General features: G+C 37.3%; 1 protein-coding gene across 1 annotated transcript in view; it reads right to left on the reverse strand.

Moving 5' to 3' along the window:
- pde4ba (phosphodiesterase 4B, cAMP-specific a) overlaps window positions 1-9,362 on the reverse strand; it is a 149,314-nt gene extending 139,952 nt beyond the window's left edge. Inside the window, exon 1 of the mRNA XM_058402476.1 lies at window positions 9,107-9,362. The gene's annotated coding sequence lies outside the window, so the exon portion shown is untranslated. The remainder of the gene's footprint in view (window positions 1-9,106) is intronic.
- Window positions 9,363-13,272: the final 3,910 nt, after the last annotated feature.

The following is a 13,272-nucleotide window of genomic DNA, read 5'->3' on the forward strand; positions in this document are numbered from 1 at the left end:
GAATTCTGACTCCTGACACATATGCAAGACATCCGTTCGGTATATTTAGATCACAGGAGAGATCTGAGTTCTTCATTCTGATTGGTCTGAAGGTGTTGAATAATTTTCTACACCAGCACCTCTGACACTAATGTTTTATAATACTGAAAAGTACCGCATCTAACAGAATAATCCCCCGCTATATCGCGGTTTTGCGGATTTTCCCGGTATATCGCAGTATCCGCAAACCTTATAGTGAATTGTTTTTATGTTGAAATAAGGTAATTTATTAATAAAAATATAATTATTCATTACAAAATATAAACATTAATTAAAATGTTAATAATATATAAAATACTGTACAGCGTATTTACTTAAGAGATAAAGAACATTAACAAAGTAGCGTTGTTTAGGAAAGCGCTGTGCAGGGATGCCGAAAATCTAAATACAGTACAACTGGAGGAACAAGTCTGACCAATCAGAATGCCCCATTCATTTAATCATGGTTGTGATTGGCTGCTGGCTATGTGTGCAATTGGGGAAAGGGAAGCAGAATTGTCCAGCATCTCCAGTTTTTCGCGTGTCACTGTCCCGAGTGTTTGGTTTTGTTCTGTGTATGCTGTATTTTTACGTTTTTTCTGCAAGCCCTATTATGTCGCCCAAACACTCTGCACCTTCTAAGGCTTCTGGCAACATACATACATACATACCGTACTCACTATAAATGTGATATTTCTACGAATTTACCCAAAATCCATCTCGTTATATGCTTGCAAACGTTTTCTGTGTGTGTTTAAAGTGTGTAGGAGGGTCATTTACGGCTTAAACAATAAAAAAAAAAAGCATTTGGGGGTGGTGTCTGTGTATCGTGGATTTTTTTTTCGCAGGTGGCTTTGGAACGTAACCCCCACGATAAACGGGAGATTACTGTACATTATTGTTTCTATAGTAACACCTCGTTTACAACAAATCGGATTTGTACAGCAGATGCTCCTATCTAATGATGTTTTTTTGTTGTTAAAAAAAGACGTCTAGATTATTGATAAAATAAAAAGTTGCTAATTAACTTTAAGACATGAGGAAAAGAGGCTAGTGAGAGTCGATACCTATAACAAGAGTGATTACAGAAACAAACATCAATTTACGATGTTTCACGTTAAATGTAACTGGAGTGGAGTGTGGGAAGAGAGTGTATCTTTTACAAATACTCTTAGAAGCTGCAAAGATGAACATTACAATGAAATGACTGCAGAAAGAACAACTGAAATTGGAATGGATGCAGACAGTGAGGGAGATTTACGTGAAGGAAAAGATAACACATGGTTTAAGACTTGAAATGAATCAGTTTAAGGAGAAATGGACATCATTATTGGAGAGATTGGAGGTAATGTCCTCTGGAATAGACACCCTATTTTCTGTACTTTATCTAGCCTCAAACAGACAGACTAGTTATAACTTAAATATTCCTCTTTGTATTACCTTGTCTCTTTTAGTGTCTCAAGATCCCAGCAACTTTGTTGCTCTTTACATATTATTCTCTTTTTTTAATTTAATTTTGCTTTCTTGTAGTTTAGTAAAATAATTGTTATGCACCTTGTTATGAAAAAAATGTTATGCACCTTGTAAAAATAAGATTATATATATTTTGTTTATTTAGAGTATATATAGACCATTAACAAACAAAATAATGATTCGTTGTCATAGTAAATTAAAATATAACACGATTGACTGCTGTGGCATAAAAGGAATAAAACACTGATTCTGCCTATCAGCTCCAGCGCTGATTATTTTCCTATAACAGCGCACTTGGTCAAGATTGATTCAATATTTATCCCATTCTATATAATATATATATTCATTCTACTTCTAAGCTGCTAACTTTTAAAAATTAGATCCAGTACTAAACTTGGCAGCACAGCAAAGGGCGCGTGGCCCTCCGGAGCTAAAGTGACGTGAGCAGCATCTCTAACTGCCAGTCTTTTAGAGATTATCTTCACTGGAAGACGGTCAGTCAAGTGCTTCTGCTAATGAGCAAACTCCGCTAAAGAACACGAGAGTTATAATGTCAAACAGACTTAATGCTTGCGCTATTATATTACAAATAACAACAGAAAACAGGGTAATAAAATGAGTGTTTGCCTGAGATGATCAACATTCATTATGTAACCCAAATGAGAATAAAAATATCAACTATCTTTCCTCTAGCAAACCATTTACGCATGAAACTAGCTTTGAATCAGCAAGTATTATTAACTTGCGGATTAAATCATTCATCATTTATAATTATTCTGAAATTGAAAATAAGTCTATGGCTTCATCTGTAGCAGCAGTTACCATGTAAAAAAAAAAAAAAAAGAGGAAAAAAAACTAGCGAGACACAGTGTCAGGTTCCGAGCGCCCTTCCCTGTCTTTTTGTTTTCCAGGGAAATGTTACATATTTATGAGAAGGCAAGGCCTGCAAGCGAACTGACAGAAGAAAGAGAATAAAGCAGGCTGAGTAGACACTTCATGATGCAGTATCTGCTTCCAAGTTGGCTTGGGAAAGAAATGGCTTCTCTGTCCTCACACAGAGATCCCATACTTCACCCGCAGGAGACAGCTAAGCTCTCGACTAAGATACACTACATAGTGTCATGTGAGCTCTCAGTGTTTAGTCCTTTTTCTGTTACAAACAAGGACACACTGTATTTTAGATGCCAAAGCCCACTGTTTCATATCAGCCCTGATGTTTTGCCTGTGTCCATCTCCGACTGCGGCTCAAGGCCGTACAATCGGGTTGAACATTTCCATGTGATAATGAATTCTTAACAATAGCAGTCTTGACAGTCTTCACAGTGTGGTGTAATGTAAGCTGCTGCTGATTTTCTGCATTATTATTAATATTATTAATTAACTTGCTCCAGGGTGCCTGGTTCGATTCTAAGTTTGGGTAAGTGTCTGTGTAGAATTTCAAGTTTTCTCCCATTGTACACGCACTCTGGTTTCCTCATGCATGGGAGATGGACTGGCAGTGTAAATGTCCACCAGGTGTGAATAAAAGATGTGTGCTTAGTGTCCTGTGTTGGACAGGCTCTGTGTATGTCCACCTCATGCCCATGATTAGGAGAAAGCATACTTCAGACAAAGAACAACGACAAGAAAAACAAGGAAAAAATGAAGAAAAAGACACCAAAAACAACAACAAGAACAGCAATAACACCAACAAGAAAAACAACAAGAAAAACAACAAAACAAAAACAAGATCAACAACAATAATAACACCAACAACAAGAAGAACAACAACAAAAAAAACAAGAAGAGCAATAACAATAATAACATCAACAACAAGAAAAGCAAGATGAAATAAATGAAAATAACAACAATCTGTAAGCTATTTTAACTCTACTAAAGTAAACTGCTTATCCAAACTCCTGAAATATTTTTTTTTATATTTCATACGCGAATATATTCACCAGATGCAGCCCAAAAAATGTGCAACATCATTAGCAGTTAAAATCATAAAAACTGAATGTGTCTGAATGTGTTATGCAGAATACTGTAGCTTCATTACATATTCCCGGGGCCTCAGTTCTCAGGCCAAGCTAACTTGGCATCTTGTACACATTTAGTACAGAAAGTTCTAGCTCGACTGCATGGTCTCTACAGTGGCTGGTGCAGAGTGCAGTTTAAGGGGATTTGTTGTTATTCTCTCTTTATCCTGTCCTCAGATCTCATCAGAACTGTAACCCTAACTAACTTCACCATCTAATCATCTGATGCCTACAATAGCCATTTCAGTTTGAGCTGAACAGGGAGAAATGCTCATAAAATCAACCAGAGAGTTTCGAAAACATTTTCTACTTGTAATAAAAAATTAAAACAACAACAATAATAATAAAAATGATAATAATAATAATAATAATAATAATCAAATGGCAGTAGATATTTTTAAAAAATGTAAATTCCCACGCACTCATTGCCATGGCCTGGGTTCAATTCCCAGGCTAATCCAGCCACTGAGTTAACTCTCAATGTCGGTCCCAAGCCCGGATAAAATGGGAGTTATTAAAAATCACAAATCACCTAAAAATCACAAAGTATATGCCTCAAGATCCAATTAAACGGATTCTCTAGGTAAAACTATTAGTTTAACAAGTAGTACAATGTTAGATAAAACTAATCAGACCCCTCAAAAAATATATGCATAATATATTTCTAAAAAAATGTTTGCATTATGATAAATACAGGGTGACAAAATAAATCAGTGGTACTCAGTTACAAATCCAACTTCAAATCCATTTACACAGCTCTTTAATCCTCATGATTCACATCCACTAGTAAGTGTTAAGATCTGTGAACTGAGGACGTGTTAAAGAGGGACTAGCATGTATTAAACAGTAATAAACAAAAATAAAACTCACCTTGCCAGCTGCTATAATCCTCCCTTAACTCCTATATAAAGTCCCCCATAAAATGTATACATACTCTCAGAGCTTTCTCCAGTAAAATGCTACTCTGTTCTTTTGCTTGAGCTGCCAGAATCCATAAGAAACAAACAAACAAAGTAAATAAATAAATAAATAAATAAATAAATAAATAAATAAATAAATTTTTTAAAAATCCTCATAGGTTACAAATCCCATAATTCATTTTGAATCAGCGGGGACTATCTAGGACAAGGACAAGGTTCCACAGTTTCCACATTTCTCTTCCACAATTTAACTATAAAGTGTTTGTACTACATTTCTACATTTAACACAGTTACTGCAATCTATATCTCATTCAAATGCAAAATACCTTAAAGGAAGACATAGTTTGTATTTTCAGCCAACCCGGAATGAAACAAAAACTATTCCCCGAACAAATTAATTTACAACTTCACAACTTTACCCGTATTCATTAACTCGTGAACAGAGTTCTGCATTATGACTGATTAAATAATTGCACAATCAGTTCAAAGCCTGTGATACTTGAGTGAGTAGTGCTGGTCTGATTGCTTCTTCAAAGCAAAGCAGAGGCATGAAGAGAAGTTTCAGCATACAAGAGGCTAGATAATCTCACTCTCATTTCAATGGCTATCATATCGGTTCATCTAATGAGTCATCACAAAGCTTCTCAACAGCAGGCCTTTGAGTTCCAGTCACTGGAAGCACCAAGACAAATCACGACAAAACTGCATCATTTTTCTATAAGAAAAAATAGTGATGTAGACCTGTAGCTCAAGGTAAGATTCAATGGTCTAGCCTTTGCATGAATTAATAGTTAACTAGATGATGTTCTAGATTATATTCTGTTACTCCACAGTGCTGTAGAAATTCCGAACCTGATTGAACAGAAGGTGTGGATGAATTTTCTTTAAAATTCACAACTGCATCTCCATAATAATGTGCTTGGTCTGATACATTTCTATAACGACAAGATTTTCAAAGGCACTTTTACAGCAAAAGCATCACATCATCTAAACTCTATATAAACAAAGAAAAACATATAATCATTGATATGCCTAAGGGCAATCCAGCATAGCTAGTATGCCTACATGCTTGTTCCCTATCCTGCTTAAAAATCCCAAGTGGGGTATTACTGATGTATTTTAGGTCGTAGAAAAAAATGTGAAAATATTTTGAGCTCATGTTAACCACAGACCTTATTTCCACCCAAATATTTCCAGCCAAAAGCTCATGTGAACCAAAAACCCATTTAAAAACATATTGACCTGGAACTGTAAGTGCAAAAATGCTGACTCATTTCCGGGATTTAAGATTCTAATGTGTTTTGTAGTTTCCATATAACATGATAAGCTGCAGCTGTTTGAAAAAAATAAAAATATATGATGTGTCATAAAAAATATATATTTAGCTTTAACAAATTGTTGTATCATAAGAGGAACAAAAGATTTCAGGACGTGTTATAGATAGGAAAATATTCTTGTTAGTCATACCAGGGTATAGTAAATATATGAGGATTTGTTCCCTGTATATCTCTCATTAAATGGAAAAATCACACTTGCCAGCCTCTCAGTCAGCAAAACATCATAACATAACAGTCAGTGACGCTGGACAAAAGCTAATCGATATCATTCACTTCACAGCCTAAAAGCTTCTGTACATAATGAGAGCAACATATGGATCAACACAACCGGGACAGAAAGCAAAAATCACACAGCGATGACCTCATCACCGAGCTCTGAGGCAAAAACGGCCTGCTGAGCTGAAGGCCGTTTTTCAAAAGCCTATAAGGCAAGGGGTGGCAGCTCACGAGAGGAACGAATCAATCAGTGTCAACTTGTTACACATTTTAGACCAACCCACTCTATCTGTATGCAGGACAGATCATAAAACTGCAATATAGCACTTTACTGTAGAGTTCACGTGTCACATCTAGGTTTGATAACATCTGCAACGGGTGGGTGTCAAGACAGCTATGCATGTGATCTCCAAAAGGAGAAAATCACAGGGAAAAACAAGTGGATGCTCTGTTAGCAGGTCAGTAAATGAACCATAAGCTGTTTTTTTCAGGCAATGTGCCACATAATTGCTCTATAAATGTAAAGGTCAGTTTGGAAATGAAGCAGATTTGTAGCCCTTTAACTCACAAGCAACGATTTGCTCATTGTGATGTGAATTCTCTTCACACAGGTCACTGAGGTGTAAAATGTAATTAATATGGTATGGAGCTCTGAGTTCGTAGAAAAAACGGTTATTTAAGGGTTCATTGGATAATTAATGATTCTTAGCCACTTCTACTTTCTGAGAGGAAAACACTGTTGTAAAGGGATAACCAAAGAACATTTAACAGTTCTCAATTTTCTCCAAGTGTAATCAAGAAGACACTTTAATCCAAGCAGGACCTATAAATGTTAAAGAGCATTCATTGCAGTGAAAAGCCAAGTGTGAGGAAATCCCTGTTTTTTATCACTTGCTCTATTATTATCTTTGAAAGCTGTGCTCATTTCAATTCTCATTGCCAAACATTTGGAGGAACTTTACACACGTTCACTTGCACAAGATGCCACGGTGTGCCAAACCAGGATGTGCATCACATTAAAGTCTATATGGGAACCCTGGCCACCCATTTGGCAATGAAAAGTCTAGCAAAGTGTCTATATTGTTCATTGGTGAATCCAAATACCAAATATCGCTCTGTTCAGTAATTTCAGTAACACAAAATAAAGCTCATAAACAACTGACAATGGTAATGACTAGGACTGATGCTTCAAACTTAAATATATCAGCCAGTCAGACTCATAGATAATAAAAAGTTGAGGGTCAGTATCCTAATTCACAACAGTGTTATACAACTACTGTAGCTTGTTATTCTATGTAGATAGAAATAGTGAAGCTTTAAATTTTAGGTTTGAAAATTTCTGTTTGATTATTTGTATTTGCTTACTATTTTCAGTTTATTTATTTATAGGTCTAGCAGCCATATGCCATCCTCTACTAGCTAGCTTTGGAAACAGAGAAAATAAACAGAACACACACAGACATATACACCGATCAGATATAACATTAAAACCACTGAAAGGTGAAGTAAGTAACATTATCTTTTTACATACAGTGGCACCTTTCAAGGCAAGAGACATATTAGGCAGCAAGTAAACAGTCAGTTAATGTGATTATTAGTTGATGTGTTTTCAAAGTTGATGTGATGAAAGAAGGAAAAATAGACAAGTTTAAGGATCTGAGCGATTTTGACAAGGGCCACATTGTGATGGCTATATGACTGGGTCAAAGCAGGTTGCTAACCTGTGGAAGAGATGGCACCAGGCAGAACACAAAACAGCTCTGAGCAATGTACTGCTGGGAGAACTCCTAGCTTTCATGTGAATGTTACAGTGGCCTCATTCAGCAAGATAATGTTTTTTGCCACACTGCAAAAATGGTTCAAAACATGAAAAAGTGTTCAGAGTGTGGACTTGGCCTCCAAATCCCCCAGATCTCAATCTGATCAAGCATCTGTGGATTGTACTGGAAAAAAATGTGATCCATCGAGGCTTCACCTCACAGCTAATAGGACATAAAAGATTTGCTGCTAACATCTTGACACCACAACCAGATACCACAGCACACCTTCAGATGCCTTGACAGATCTGAGCACGAGGGGAGTCTAATACAATATTAGGCAGGTGGTTTTAATGTTAAGGCTGATTAGTGTACGTCAGTAACAGACAAGGTGGTTCCTCTATTTCAGAACAAGCTGCCACTGACATAGAACCCTCTATCAGGCAAAAAGGGGATGTGCACACTGTACATGACATGTCTTGACTTCATACTGTTGTGTATTTACACATTATGTAGTCCTGTGTACCATGTTACTGGTCCAGAAGAAAAAACATTTTGTTTCAGTGTAAACGAGTTACATAGAAGAATGACAAGAAGAATAAAAATCCACATTAAATGACTTGGCTTGACTGGATGCACACCCTATCATCTACATCCTGCATTTGGAGGAACTTTTGATTGTGCAAGTTCCCACTACATGTTAATCAGGAAACACACACAGAAATCTCTAGCCACTATCAGTTTAAAGTGGCGTTCCCTTCCTGATTAAGAAACACTGTTCTAGAAGGACAACCAACTGTAAAATGGTTCCATATCAGAGCAGTCAAGAAGCCACATTAGTCCATGAAGTCCACTATAAATACAAAAAATACAGCAGAAAGCCAGGATGGGGAAATTCTTGCTGTTTATTACATGCACTAAATTTATTTTTAAAAGATGTGTGCTGGTTTTCAACCCTGAGTTCCGCACATAATACCAGTCTGCATCTAGAGGAACTTTGCACACTTTCCCTCTCGCACAAGATCCCAATGAAAGCTAAATGGGGATGTGCGTGTAGAAATCTCTAGCAGTGATCAGTTGGAGCAGAGGTGTACACGCTGTACACACATTTTTCATTTCCACTCCGTGCACACACGCTCCAGCATCACCGCATGTGCCAAAGCAAGTTCATCATTCACTCGCTCTATAAAGCTTCTAAAGCTCATCGATAGAGAATTACTCCGGGCTCAGCTGTGACAGGAATCACAGGAACCTTCCAGATAAACATTTTAATAAAACATCCCAGCACGCGCTCAGGCAGCGTCACGATTTTAACAAAAGAATAATAAAAAAAAGCGCGTGCGTTAACATCCCGGGTAGATCCTTACCTCAAATCCGACTCCACTTTTCTCCCCGAAATCACGACGGTAAGACGGTCCCAGAGCGAGTGTGATCGAGTCTCCGGTGCTCACTGTGCTCACTGACAGACCGAGATCGGTGCTGTACTCTGTGTGTATAAGCAAGAAGCCATGAGGAAGGGTTAAGCTACTAACATGCGACCCAACATAAACGGGAAGTGTCACCCAGCCTCCTGTCACCCAGCCTCCGGGCCGCCTGTCCGTATTAAAACACCACCTCCCCCCTCTTTAACATGCTCCCCTTATTCACACCTCCTCCTCTTCCTCTTCTTCTCCTCCGCCTTCTCCCCTTTTCTCTTCTATATTGCTTCCGCTTTACCAAACAGCACGTTCTCAAGAAGACACTCAGCATTATCATATACACGAGTCCACTCATATAAACTAACTAGAGGGCGGGGCACGCATATGCAAATCGGGTATGTAAATGAACCGTTGAAAGCCACGCCCATTATATGCATGAATGCACATTTTGGGTTATCAGTAAAAATGAAGATGAGATGATTGTAGGTTTGACGCAAATTATTCAAATAATGAGACAATTAGCCAGACACTAACCATGTCTGGTCAGAGTTGTGAACTGGAGCTTATCCCCTGTCCACTGGGCGTGATAGGAATATTCCCAGAATCAATCACACACACACACATACGCACACACACACACACACACACACGGATCGAACTTTTTTCGAAATTTAAACAATTTTTCTTCTTACCCCCCTACTGAAATGCACACTACATATTAAGCATAAATAATCTACACCATTCTGGCACAAAATCAGGCTATCATATATGTTTTATTAAATAAATTACATTATTTAAGCAAAACACAAAGACAGGAATAAAAGATAAAATAATTAAAAATGCTGACATTTCTTGTGCTTCATTACAGTATAGCATATATGGTTCACCCTCAGGGAGTTTTCATCTCTGGTGTGCTCATTATGGCATCCACTGTAAATCTACACCTAGATGTAAAGGTGCTTTGTGAAGCCTTCTGTTAGAGGTGCTAATCAACACTATATCGAGCTGAATCTGTTCATTTGCAGAGATACTTTTTTTTTATCCAAGTAAGGCAGCTTGCACTTCATCTTGTCAGTACTGCAAGTGTTCCAGAAGTGAGTTCCCAGCTTCAAGGTAATTGTAGAAAGAACAAGAAACAGAACAGTGAGTCACAGCTAAACATGAGGGTTGGAGTAAATGCTTGTAATCAAGTGATGATGAATAGCATATGAATAGCAGATCTAGGCTTGAATATATAACGTTATGTCCTGTTCTGTATGACTGTCTGAAGTACTTCATGTGTCTAGAGACATTTTTTGCTAAGACTTTATTGAACTTATTGTAGAAATGTTACTTGGTTTGTGGCACCTTTTTGATTTATGAGCCCTAACAAGCCATTCTTTTGGATTCTTTTTTTTTTTTTTTGTCTAGACAAGAGTTTTTACTCTTCAGTTCCTGCTAACCATCTGGGGGCAGATTTATTTATTTATTTATTCATTTCGCTTCAAATAATTAAACCTTAGTCACCAAGTAATTCAAAACTACAAATAATGTAATCTTAATTTGGGTTAGATCCAAAACTCATTGGGTCTGATATGGACTAAACCATTATGGTTTGCTTTAGCCCATGAAGTTGGGTTTGGATGTTGACCTGGCTTGATGGCTTGGTATTTTGACTCAGCTTATGGGTAAAAATGACTACAGTGCTGAGCTAGAGACACTCACATTGTAATGTTGTAATGAAAGTGGTACAGTGTGCACATGTAAGTAGCTTTGTCCACCACCTACAAAAAAGACATACTGTAAAAGCAGCATTACAGAATGTAAAGATAATAAGTCATATCATATGAGTTATGATACTCATGTCATATCTGTGTTTGTTTTTGAATGGTGAGTGAAAAATATCACAAGCAGGACTAGAGGGAAGTTGACTCCAGTCCTAGCCGATAATCTAAAATAATGCTACAAAGTAAATGGAAAGTAATTACTATATGTTAATAGCTACCCAAAACTCAAGTGACACAATTTGAACTGTAAATATAAGAATGTATCTATTCAATCTAATCTTTAAAACAAATCTTATTAATTGCATGAAACAAACTTGGGCCTTATTTTTTTCTTAATGTGTGTTAGCATAGTATTTGTCAGCAGGCTAACATTATAAAACAACATATTAAAAAATGTATTTCTACAGAAATTTCTTGCAGTTGCACCCTTTTTCTGGTTGCCACTTGGCCTCAAAAGACAGTGTGAAAATTTCCAGAAAACGGATATTGACTCAACATGCCTGTTAATTTTCAGGTCCACATCCACAATCTAGCATGTTGCATTGCCCATTATCAACCCAATTTGGATCACACTGACCCAACTACTTGACCCAACTGTAAAAATAACCCAGCATTTTTTTTTTTGTGTAATAAACCACCAAAGACACAACTTTACCTAAAAATAAATGAAAAGATGCACGCATTCAAAGAGATAGACAAAGAGTGTGGATAATAAATAAATAAATAAATATGTAAAAACATCACCAGCTATCACTAGTGGGAGGGAGACCACAGTCTATACTTGAACGGAGCACTGGATAAACCACCTGCTGTATGCAACTCATAAAAAATTAATACAGTGATAGCTTTGCTGAAAAGGAACCGAAATTGGGTGACAGCAGTATTGCATCAAAGCACACATAAAATCTTTGCCAGATAAAATGAGGGCATAAGTGCATGTGTACAAATGATAAAACGAGGTCAAGGATAGAGTTTTTTTAATCAGCTTGAAATTTTAAATGTAAGTGCCAATTTTGGGAGAAGTCTGAAAGCTTCATTCTGAAAGAACCAAAATTGGATCTCTTTTAAAGTTTAAATACACTGATATTGTGTTGCAATTAAAAGTACTGTACATATGAAAACAACCTAATTATCACCGCCAAGTTGCCACTGTTGGGCCCTTGAGCAAGGCCCTTAACCCTCTCTGCTCCAGGGGTGCCGTATCATGGCTGACCCTGCGCTCTGACCCCAACCTCCAAGGATTGGATATGCGAAGAAAGAATTTCACTGTGCTGTAATGTATATGTGACAAATAAAGGCTGTTTCATTTCATCAAGTGCACCTATAAGAATAATCAGAGTCTTACAGGCTTTAAAGGAAGCCGCAGCTTGCATAAAGCTGAGTGATTTATGCCATTATTGTAGAAAACAATTAAACAGCTTCACTGGCTTTTCAAACACTGTCATTCACAGACCACAGCGATTGAGACAGAAATGAAGATCTGATTAGTGGCTTCAGTGTGGTGAATGAACTTCCACTGATTTACATTTACTGCATTTGGCAGATGCTCTTGACCAGAGTGTCTTACATTTTCATCTCATTTATACAAAGTTCCATTGGTAGGCTGTCACCTTAGCTGAGTTACCACTGCCCCACAACTACCTCGTTGATTAATCTGTAGGCATCTTCAGGCATTCAAGTGCTTGAACTTGATGTGGGCATGTACTTGTACAATGAGACTTTGGATGAACTCATGCTGCTTCTATGAACTCATGCTGCTTCTCTCTATTCAATTCAATATTCTGATTCAAAAGAAACCTGGATTTTTCTGAATAAGGAATGTTCTTCCTCTTCTTGTTTCTATTGGCGCAACAGTCTAGTCCACAGAGTCCCAACCTAATTCCTGGAGTAGCAGATATTCTTCACATTTCTGTGTTTTTCCTGCTGTAACACACTCAATTCAACTCAGTTTGTTAGCTGATTAGTTGCATCAGGCGTGTTTGGAGCAGGACACGGGGTATTCCATGATCAGGATTGGAAACCTGTGGTGTAAGCAATTATTCTACTGTCAGGAGATTTCAATCCAGACCAAACCACAACCATTCCACCTCCAAGACAGAGTAATTGGCCATGATCTTTAGATGGAGGGTATGACATTTTTCTCTACCAAGTTAACCACAAGACAGTTATGGGTGTCTGTTGAAATGGGCAGTTAGTGCACTTCTCTAAAAAGCATGAAAGAATCATGTATTTTCAGGTATGCAGCTATTAAAGGAATATGTGTTCAGTCAGACTTAAGAAAAAAAACAAACAAACAAACAAACATGTGAATTCATTCTGTATTTAAAACATTTTTTCTGATTACTAGAT

The sequence above is a fragment of the Hemibagrus wyckioides genome, linkage group LG11 (genome assembly GCF_019097595.1).
Source record: "Hemibagrus wyckioides isolate EC202008001 linkage group LG11, SWU_Hwy_1.0, whole genome shotgun sequence".
Taxonomy (NCBI): Eukaryota; Metazoa; Chordata; class Actinopteri; order Siluriformes; family Bagridae; genus Hemibagrus; species Hemibagrus wyckioides.